Source organism: Aotus nancymaae, unplaced genomic scaffold (assembly GCF_030222135.1).
Source record: "Aotus nancymaae isolate 86718 unplaced genomic scaffold, 86718_ANA_hifiasm-v0.15.2.pri h1tg000028l, whole genome shotgun sequence".
In the NCBI taxonomy this organism is placed as follows: Eukaryota; Metazoa; Chordata; class Mammalia; order Primates; family Aotidae; genus Aotus; species Aotus nancymaae.
In genome coordinates this window covers 4,289,766-4,297,115 of record NW_026988441.1, presented here as the reverse complement: position 1 = coordinate 4,297,115, position 7,350 = coordinate 4,289,766, and positions in this window count along the sequence as shown.

The window sequence follows — 7,350 nt, the reverse complement described above, 5'->3', positions numbered from 1 at the left end:
CTTCCCTAGATCCCCAGCCCACAAGAATGATTTGAAGCTTCTCAATGTGACATTCTAAGTCAGAGATGGTCAATCAGTATTAGCAAAGGGCCAGATAGTAAGCATGTTCAGTTTTGCAAGCAAAATCCTCTCTGTTGCAACTATTAAACTCTGCCATTGTAGCACCAAAGCAGCCACAGACAATCTGCAAATGAATTATATGGCTGTGTTACAACAAAATGCTATTTATAAAAACAGGTAGTCCAAATGCTGTAGTGTGCTAACCTCTATTCCATGTTACTCTGAATCTTACCAAGTCTACTCTTCCATTGCCACATCCCACACTCTATAGACCCCATTCTGATGCATTCCTCCCTACCTGTTTGCATCCGTATCCCTCCTCCAGGAAAGGCTGTCACCATGTCATTATTGGGCTAACATCTTCTTATCCTTCCAAATGACCTCGAAGGTAGATGTGCAAATTGAGATGGCAGAAAGAAGCTCACAATCATCCTCCTAAAAAGCCTAATTAAAAAGATAAAAATCAGTTTGCAAAAACCAGCCCCAAATTCATCAGCAGCACCCAAACACCCAAACCATGACGGGGTGAAAGCATTATGCCCTAAGCTCATAATGACCCTTAGATAAACAAATGGAAGATTCTGGTGTTGCTTAAAACAATGTGTGGGCCCGGCGCAGTGGCTCATATCTGTAATGCCAACACTTTGGGAGGCCGAAGCAGGTGGATCACTTGAGGCCAGGAGTTTGAGACCAGCCTGGCCAACATAGTGAAACTTCATCTCTACTAACAATACAAAATGTAGCCAGGTGTGGTGGCACATGCCTGTAATCCCAGCTGCTCTGTAATCCCAGCTACTCAGGAGGCTGAGGCGTGAGAATCGCTTGAACCTGGGAGGCAAGGTTGCAGTGAGCCAAGATCTGGCCACTACACTCCAGCCTGGGGGACAGAGCATCTGTCTCAAAAAAAAAAAGAAAGAAAAAAAAGAGTTTGTGCCTAAACCCTGCTCCCTTATCCCAGAAGGAATGGCTGAGTCACATGTCTTTCTATGGTCATGACAGGCTGGTGATACCAATCAACCTATCTGTTACAGCATGAAAAGCTGACAGACTTCTGGACCAGACAAGATAACGTCAACTCATTTTGTCCCTGCTTCTCCCCTCTAATCACAACTATAAATCCTGTAAATGGTCCAAGAGACACCAAAGGAGAACTCGGATCAGGGGTGAGAAGAAGGTGACTACTTTAGGACCCCAGGACTGGAGGAACAACACAGAGGCAGGTATTTTGCATCTCGCCTCATCTGAGAAAGGATATCCTGACCCACCGTTTCCCAGCCCCTAATCCAGCAGCAGAAGACAGCTAGGTGAGCTCCTTCATCCTCTCTTGGGTGAAAGGGGAGTCCCTCAACATCAGGGGAGTCCCACATCACCAGAAAAGGGGATCAGTTTGAGCGAGAAATAAGTGGCCATGAAGCGCTATCCTTCCCCATTAGGCCTGAGACTCTCCTCTTCTGCTCAGTGACACTGGGACTGGTGGGCAGAACTGGAGAAAACGATCAAGTCAGAAAGTCTAATTTTCTCCTTTATCAAATGTGAAGTCTACTCCTTCACTTCTAGAGCTGTTTTGTGTGTGTGTGTGTGTGTGTGTGTGTGTGTGTGTGTCTGGTATGAAGCAAGATATTTAAAGAAACAGTGCAGAGATCAGTAAACAGAAGGGCTTAGCAAGCACATCCTCCTTCCCTGTGGCTAAGCCAGGAGAGGCAGACAGACAGACGTTGTTCTTAGGAGGGATATTGTCAGGAAATAGGAGGAGTAGGAAAAGGAGCCAGAGAGGTGAGCCAGCACCATCCACTCCTGATTGTCTGCCCCACCACTGACTCCCTCCATCCCTCTAAAGCAGGTCTGGATGCTTCCCACCCCTTTGCCTTCCTGGGCTAGGACTAAGACCCTAGCCTCTGGGGTCAAGCCCTTCTGCAGAGTTGGGAAGTATCTGAGTTCAAATTGTCACAGACAGTGACAGCTCCCCTGCCTGGGTCTTCCCAGGGGCCAGAGTGTCTTCTGGTGGGTGGAGCATCATCCCTGGGAGGTATGGGGCAGAACCTTGATCAGACTCCAGTGCAGAGGTAGCAGGAGCCCAGGGAAGGGTCTGGTGACATCCTAGGTTGATGTGACTGGTCAGGGGTGTTTGAGACCCTCTAGGGTGTGCTTTCATCCTCAGACTTGGGCTTGTCACTCCATATGGGCATTTACTAGAGATTGGTACAACTCTGGGACTAGGATGGGATACATGGGTATTCCCAGAAATTAAATGGGAATAACAAAGCTGGTTTCAGGGCATCTTTGGTGAGAAAGTATTAATAATTCACAGAAAATCCTCATGGCATTTTACAGCCATTATAAGACCTTGAGAGAAATAAGATTCCTTTTTAATATTGTAGATGTCCTCCCACTCGGCCTCAGTAACTTCCTGGCTGCTATTTTTCTTTATCCAACCGGGTTGATTTTTACTTTTTCAGTCTGGGACAGTATTTTCCTTTTCCTACAGTTTCTTTCTTGCCCAGGCTACCCTGAGCCCCAGCGTCATGAAGAGGCAGGAAGCTTGGGCTCTGCTGGTAGAGCTCTGAGACGTATAAACAGGAACTTCATGCCGTTTTTCAAGCCCACATACCTATGTGCCTTGTTTTCTCGTCCCCACTCTGCTCAGGAGTGCCTACATTGGGGCTGGCTCTCTCCTCACCTATGGCCTCTCACGATCTATTGCACCAGATCATCAGGCCCCTCCCCATAATAACTCCTTATCTGAATCCCCCAAACCCCAGAATGCAGCTCACTAGCTGGTCATCCCAGAGCCAGCCTTTTCAGGCCTCTGACATCACTACTGGTCTTACTAGCAAGGTTAGAGGCCGCTAGAGAACGAGGGATGGGTTCCTTTCTCCCTCAGGACAAAGATGATCATGGACATGGGAGCCTGAAGGGAAGGGTCAAACATGGGGACAGTATGGTCGCTGATTCCCAAACACTCTTCCGTCCTAACCCACAGGAAAGATACATAGAGAATATGGGACAATTATACTTTTCAATGTGTTGTCTATGAACATTATCCCCGAGAAAGTTGCATTTGACCATGCACACATATACACACACACCATAGGTTGCCCCTAAAGTTACACAGACACACATACACGACTCAGACATGCACACACAGAGACCACACACAGAGATACACAAATACACACAAGCTCAAACACAGAGACCACAGACACATACACTGACACCTCATATAGATATGTACACATACACACACCAGATAAACACACATCTTATACATAAATACAGAGACCACAACCAGACACAAACATACACAGACACGCATACACAACTCAGATATGCACCCAAAGAACACTGACACACATATAAATACACATATATAGATACAGACATATAGATACAGACACATACAAATTCAATTATACACACAACTCAGATGTACACACACTTCTAACACACATATAGGCTGCAGGCACACACACAGACAAACACACACAAATACACAGACACACATACACCACAGATACCATGGACACTCATGCATTCACACTACAGACACACAAAATGGGACATCAGCCATCCAGGGTCCTGGAATGGCTCCTCCCATGGGACTGTGGCCTTGGGAAGACTGGAGCTGTGGTTCTCAGGCCAACAAGATCCAATGTCTCAGCAAGAGAGAAAGAACAGGAATGCTCATGATGCTTGGCAACCACTTTCTGCCATTTGAGTGATCTTTTATTACTCAATACGCAGCTCCCCTGCCCACTGATGTCACAATCCACTTGTCCCTACTGCCCAAAGTCCAGCAGAAGTCCCTGGCCTCATGACCCTGGGTGATGGCCCATGCCTGGAGCAGCAGTTACATCCACACTCAGACAGACTACTGCAGAAGACAAAACCTTTGAACTTTCTCGGGAAGGTAGGAACATCTCTGGGCCTCAGGAAAGACAGACATGAAACCAAATCAGGTGAAAAGGGAAGTGAACTCACCTGAGAGGATAAGGGGGTAGAGAAGCAGGGGGAAAAGATAAGTAGACTTTGAGGTTATAGGATATCATAGGAGGCCCACGTGCACCCCTAAGTAGCTTCTGTCCCTAAAGTTCCTTCCCTTGGTCCTGCTCTGAGAATCCCAGAGATGTGAGTGGACTCACAGGAAATACTGGGAGCCCCGTGGGAGTGTCTGGAAAGTCCTTCCTTGTGCCTGTCTCAGCCCCCATGAAACATCATCGCTTTGCACCTTCCAGTTCCTCCTGCCCAGAATCCGGGCTGCTTGAGGAAGCCCCCGGGGGCGGAGGGGGGGTCTTCCTGGGGACTTGTATGCTGATGAGGGGACCTGGCAGGAGGGAACAAGAGTCCCTTGCATGGACATCAAAGAGTTCTGTTGGCTGCAGAGCCATCTGGTGACTCAGACACCACCCCCTTCTCAAAAGGGAAGGAGGAAGAGGGGGACGAAGAAGAGAGAGAGAGGAGCAAGAGACACAGGGAAGAGGTTCAAACCCGGATTTCATTAGACCCCGGAGCAGAGAGGATGAAGAACCATGTCTGAGGCCAAAGGGGCCAAGGGGTGGGTGGGAGCTGCAGCCAATCAGTGATTGGGTTATGGATGACTGACATAAAGACTGGGTTTCCAGGGAACCCAGTGACTCACAGCGTGAACCCAACCTGTCTAGCTGGTCTAGACAGGCGGTAACCATGCGACTAACGACTGGGTGCCTTACAGGGGACCGACCTCCTAAGAGACTGACTGGCACGAGCTTAGCTAACTGCTGGCCGGGGCAGGCCATGGGGGCGCGTTACCTGATTGTCCGAGGAACTGGCTGGCGCGGGACTGACGCTGACTCGCCGGGCGCTGCTCTGGTCACAGCCTCAGCTCCTCACGGGCCGCCTCACTGGGGCGATGACCGCTCACTGCCCTCGGGCTGAGCAGGTGACTGGCGCGGTGGAGGCTGAGGTATGCGCCGTGGTTTCACCTGGTGACTGATCCAGAATTGGCCTTGGATCCCGCAAGGGGCCCGGGGGGCTCACGGGCCTGAGAGTGACCCTGGCGGCCTCACCTGCCTGGGCTGCCCCATGTTCCAAGTATCTGAGGGACGCCCTACTGACAGAACAGCCCCGCTCTCCTGGAAGCCCACTTTGTGCAGCCCCGATACAGGTCCCTGCAGCCGAGGACTACCGGGGATACCCACAGTCCAGGCACTGCTGTGAGGCCAGGCATCCTCTGTTAGCGCGTGGACACGGCGGTGTGAGGGCTTCGCTGTCGCCCTGGGCCCACCCCATGCGCCTCGCATGTTGTGCGTCTACCCCACAGCCAATCAGTGGCTGTACAGGCCTCTTTAATAGCCAATCAGCAGCTTCAGGTGCCTGCTATGCAGCCCATCAGGGAGGCAGACGGAGCTTTCCCCCACGAACACGTGCCTCTGGGAGCCGACGCACAGCTGCCAGAGCCAATCAGAAGCTGAAGGTGCAAGTCCCTCCTCCCACTTCCGGTTCCGAGGACTCTTAAGGGCTTGAGCCAATCAGCAGCCGAGGGCGGTGCCAGGTACGTTTGGGCGTTAATTTTATTCTCAGCGAGGTCTTTCCTGAGCAAGTTCATAAAACCAAGCTCCTCTCCAGCCCTGAGGACTCTGTTCGTCTCGATGAAATCTGCTTTATTTTCTCACACTTTACCCACAGCACACTTTCGAAACACTTTTTACTATTCGACAATATTTTTGTGACTGTCATACTAGGATACAGCATCACTGCAGGCAGAATTTTGCCTGTTTTTTCTCACCGCTGTTTCCCCCACGGCCTTCAGCTGCGCCCTCCTCGCTGCTCTGGGTTGAACTTGCCTTTCAGGCAGCCATGCCCATCTCTCACCTCCCGGCTCACCTGTCCCACCTGCCCGCGGATCCTTACCCCCTCTGCTGGGTTCCCACAGCTCTGTCCTCCCTGCTGGCTCAGCCTGGACCCCGCCAGGCTGTGCCTGCCTCTGTCTCCCCTGCCCATGGTGGGTGCCCCTCCAGGCTCCGCCTCCCCCAGCTCAGACCCCTAGGCGGCTCCGCCCCGTAGATGGAAAGCTACTATCCAGGGTGCAGGGGCAGAGAAGGCGCGACCGGCTGAGGGACCTGCCCCGTCCTAGGGAGCAAGGGTGAGTGTAGGTGGAGGCGACAGCCCTGTAGATGCCAGAGGTGGGGCGGGAGCAGCACAGGTTTCCTCTGGTTAGAAACGACTCCTAGGTGCAAACCTAGCAGAAATGCATACAAATTTTCTTCAAATATACACAAGAATGTTCACAGCAGCCCTAATTGTAATGGCTGAAAATAAAACCTACCTAATACCAGTCAACAGTAATACAGATAAATTATGGATTATTTCTGCAGTGAAAGAAGCAAATAATAACTCCACACAACATATATGAATCTTAGAAACATAATGTTGAGTGAAAGAACCCAGATACAAAAAGTACATACTATGTGATGTACTTGATATAAGGTTTAGAAACATGCAAAACTAGTCTTTGGTGTTCAAAGTCCAGATACTGGTGACCAGTGGGGCAGAGGTCAGGAGTGCTGGATAGTAATGATTAGAAGGGGGCATTAGGGAGTTCTGGGAGGTTCTGGTAAGGATCTGTTCTTTGGGGTTTTTTGTTTGTTTGTTTTTGTTTTGTTTTTGAGATAGAATCTCTGTCACCCAGGCTGGAATGCAGTGGTGCCATCATGACTCAATGCGGCCTTGACCTCATTGGTTCAGGCCATCCTTTCACAGCAGCCTCCAGAGTAGCTGGGACTACAGGCATGTACCATCATGCTTGGCTAATTTTTAAATTATGTGTAGAGACATGGTCTCCCCATGTTGACCAGGTTGGTTTTGAACTCCTGGGCTCAAATGATCCTCCTGCCTCCACCTCCCAAAGTGCTGGAACTACAGGCATGAGCCACTGCACCTAGCCCAGGATCTGTTTGTTGATCTGGCTACTAGTTGCTCAGATGTCATCACTCCATGAAAATCCTTTTAGTAAAACACTTGTGATGTGTTGCCTTTTCTATAGGAATGTTACTCTTTCATCAAATTTACATTAATATTTTTATAAGATTATCCTTGTTTAGTATCTAGTTCTGATCTCCAAGCTTCTCCAGGTCAGGAACTCTGCTATGTCCAGTCCCGTATTTTTACAGATCAGCTTTGGACACAGCACATGAAGTGTACTCAGTAAATCTTTGAAATGACCTGAACTCAACCCAGGTGGGAACTACAAGGCTGGACTCTGCTGAGGGCTCACAAGTTACGTTTCCAGCCCAGGCCTCTCTCCTAAGCTCTAAT